We start from the raw sequence: 4,319 nt of genomic DNA, 5'->3' as shown, positions 1-4,319 counted from the left end.
TATATAGTACCATATGTATACACAGATAAGTGTATGTGTACTAGATGTATAGAGTATACATAAATATGCAAAGGCATGCATTTCAAATCCACCAGCTGCTCCATGGGAAAAGGATGGACAGTCTCTCTTCCAATGCTATTTACTGTCTCCAAAACCCCACTGGAGAATCAACTATGAGTCAGTTTATAGATCTTTATATATACACTATATATAAGTACATGGTGTGCTATGCATACATATATGTATATGAATATAGTATGTATGTGTAAAGGGAACGTCATTTAAATTAATAAACCTCTAAGTATTTTGCTGCAAAAAGATTAATATGTAACAAAATTTGCCGTTTCAATAGTTTCACATGTACAATTCATCTGCGTTAATCACAATTATTCTAGTGTGCAACCACTGTTTTTGTTACATGCTACCAAGTTGGAATTGACTCATAGCTGACCCTCTAGCAGGTTTTCAGAGATAATAAATTGCACAGGAGAAAATGAGCCATCTTTCTAAGGAGGAGCACCTGGTGGATTTGAACACCTTGCTTTTGGGTTGGTGGTGTAACTCCTTACTCACTAGGCCGCCAGAGTTCTATTGTACAACCATTACTATTACCAAGTTCTATTTTTTTTCCTCGTCATCATTAGTACAAGCTCAGTCACACTAAGCAATGAGTTTCCCTTCCCCTTTCTTCCTGCCCTTGGTTATTACAAATATACTTTGATTTCCACGTACAACTTATTCTGGCAATAGTCCTTTTACTGGCTACTGACTTAGCTTGCTTAGCATAATTCTTCCAAGATTCACTGACATTGTAGGTGTCAGGATTTTATTTTTTTAAATGGTTGAGCAATATTACATTGCATGCACATGTCACATTTTCTTTATCCATTCACTTGTTGATGAGATTTGCTGTTGTTGTTTTGTTTTTATTGTCATTGAGTTGTAGAAACTCTTTGATTTTCTGCATATTAAACTCTAATCAGATACATGGTTCCCAAAATTTTTCTTCCAATATGTGAATATTCTCTTCACTTTGTTGGTAAAGTCCTATGAAAACAAAGCTTTAATTTTTTTTATAACTTTCTATTTCCCTGTTTTGTCTTTTGTGATTTTTGCTTTCAGTGCCATAGCTAAAAATTTAGCTTTGGAAGTTAGAGCCAAAGGCATTATCCTTGTGTTTTCTTGTAAGAATTTCATGGTTTAGTTCTTCCAATTAGTTCACTGATCATCTTGAATTAGTATTTACATGCAGTATTTTGTGCGGGTTCAAGGCATTCATCTGTTAGTTGAAATCTCATTGGCTAGCACCATTTATTAAGAAAATCAGGAATAATACCTTGCGCTCTAATTTGCAGCTATAGAATTCTATATATGACACCAAGTCACCAGCAATGGTAAAGAATAATGAAGAATTCTTGAAAAATGCACAACATAGATGCTATGTGAGTCAAATGCTGCATGAGTCTGCTATTCTAAAGATGTAACTTTATGTTATTGTTGTTATGTGCCGTCGAGTCGCTTGCGACTCATAGCAACCCTATGCACAACAGCCCTAAACCCTGCTCTATCCTGCGCCAACCGAAGAAATCCCCTCTCATGTTATTTATAGCCCCTGAAAACCCACTGAAGGGCAACTATGAACTGGTTCCAATACAATGGTACATCACAATTATATTATAAAAGCAATGCAGTGTTCTCTTATTCTGTTCCCAAAACTGCGTCTTCGTCTAAAATAAGGAAAGATGTACATCAGGGCAGGATTCTTTCTCCACACCTATGAAGGATGAAAAAGAATATAGCATCAGGATTGGAGAAAGACTCACCAACAATCTGCATTATGCAGATGACACAACCTTGTTTGTAGAAAGTGAAGAAAATTTGCAGGGCTTGCTGCAGATCAAGACTACAGCCTTCAATATATGTTACATCAAGAATACCAAAATGCTCAGGATCAGTTGACCACATTATGATAGAGAGAGAAGATTGAAATTGTCAAAAACTTAATTTTACTTAGATTCACAATCAACACTCTTGGTAACAGCAGTCAAGAACTTTTTTTTAAAAAAAGTGTTGCATTGGGGAATTATGTTGTCATGGACTCCTTCAAAGTTCTAAAGAGAAAGGTTGTCAAGGTGTGTCATGATACTTTCAGTTTCTTCCTATGCATCTGGAAGTTGGACAATAGATAAGAGAGACTGAAGAAGAATTAATGCCTTTGAATTGTGGTGTTGGTGAAAATTAGTATATATACCATGGACGCCCAAAAGAACAAACCAATCTCTCTTGAAGGAAGTAAAACCAGCATGTTCTCTATAGGAACAGAGAGTGAAACTACCCCTCACAGAATTACACACATTTTCAAAAGGAATCAGTTCTTAGAAAAAACACCATGCTGGGAAAGACAAAAAAGATGACTAGAAGACTCTCAAAGAGATAGACTGATGAAGCAACTATAATATTTGAGAATGACAGAGATAATGAGAATGGTACACGATGGGGCAAGGTCCAGAGATGGTGTTCACCAGGCATGGTGGCGGGCGCCTTTAGTCCCGGCTACTCGGGAGGCTGAGGCTGGAGGATCGCTTGACTCCAGGAGTTGTGGGCTGTAGTGTGCTATGCAGATCGTGTGTCCACATAAGGTCAGCATCAATATGGTGACCTCTTGAGAGCAGGGGACCACCAGGTTGCCTAACGTGGGGTAAACCAGTCCAGGTCAGAAATGGAGCAGGTCAGATCTATTGCTCATAGAGTTACTGTAAGTCAGAGTTGATTTGATGGCACCTAACAACAACATTAAAATTTTTTTTAAAAAGCAGCACTATTCACAATATCAAGAACGTGTACGCAGCTGAAAAGCCCATCAGCAAGTGACTGGATTGAGAAATGGTAATATATCCACACAATAGCATATCATGTAACTCTCAGGGGCAATGATTTTGAAAAATACTATATAACATAGGAGAAGTTAGAAAGCATTATGCTGAATGAACTAACTCAGGCACATAAGAATAAATACTGCATAAGACCTATTTTTGTGAAAACAGTAGGATAAACATTAGGATGTGTATGGACATCCAAAGAGGGAAGGGAACAGAGGGAAAGGGACAGAGGGTAAGGAAGGGGAGAAATTACAGGGTCACAGAGTTAGGTGGGTGAAGGCGGAGGGGGAAATGACACAAATAAAATACAATATAAATAAATTATGCAATAAAAAGCTAAAAATAAATAAATATATCTATCACAAAAAACCCCAAACAAACAGAAAAAGGACAAACATAGTAAGATATTTTTGAATGGTTGCCAAGGTAAGAAGGGCAAATGGATAGACTATATGTCATCAACAGTGTGTTTGTATTCTGATGTCCCATCCTATACATGGGATACCAGAGGGTTCAGATTTGTTGTTCATAGAGTTGCTGTGACTTGTACTTGAGTTGATGGCAACATACTCTGGTAGCCTAGTGGGTAAGGAGTTGTGCTGTCATCACAAAGGCAAGAGATTCAAATCCACCACCTTCTCTTTAAGGGAAAGGTGGTCAATCTTCTCCCATGTGATTTAACTGTCTCTGAAAAACTCCTGGAGGGTCAGCTATGAGTCATTTCTGACTGAACAGTACATAGTAACAATAACATTAAAAACAATGAAGAGGGGACATAGTTGACCAATTCAGCATAGTAGCAGCATACAAGATCAACATACAAAAATCAGTTGGATTTCTCTACAGTGACAAAGAGAATACAGAGCTGGAGCTAAGAAAAGCAATACCCTTCACAATAGCTAATCACAAGATTAAATATTTGGGAGTAAATATAACTAGAAGCACAAAAGATCTATTCAAAGAAAACTACAAAACATTATTACAAGAAACAAAAGGAGACCTGGAGAAGTGGAAGAATATCCCTTGCTCATGGATAGAAAGGCTCAGTGTTGTAAAAATGGCAATACTACCAAAGGCAATATACACGTTCAATGCAATCCCAATACAAATACCAATTCCATTCTTCAACGAGATGGAAAAGGAAATCTCCAGCTTCATTTGGAATGGAAAGAAGCCACGAATAATCAAAGCACTCCTTAAAAATAGAAAAAAGGTAGGAGGCATCTCACGCCCTGATTTCAAATCCTACTACACTGCCGTGGTAGTCAAGACAGCATGGTACTGGTACAATGACAGACACATAGATCAATGGAATAGAATTGAGAACCCAGAAACCCGCCCATCTATTTATGGTCAACTGATTTTTGACAAGGAGATGAAATCAGTTAGGTGGGGAAATGACAGCCTTTTTAACAAATGGTGTTGGCAAAATTGGAAAAC

Source organism: Elephantulus edwardii, unplaced genomic scaffold (genome assembly GCF_000299155.1).
Source record: "Elephantulus edwardii isolate Elephantulus edwardi_28Jun2011 unplaced genomic scaffold, EleEdw1.0 scaffold00058, whole genome shotgun sequence".
NCBI lineage: Eukaryota > Metazoa > Chordata > Mammalia > Macroscelidea > Macroscelididae > Elephantulus > Elephantulus edwardii.
This window is presented reverse-complemented; position numbering follows the sequence as displayed.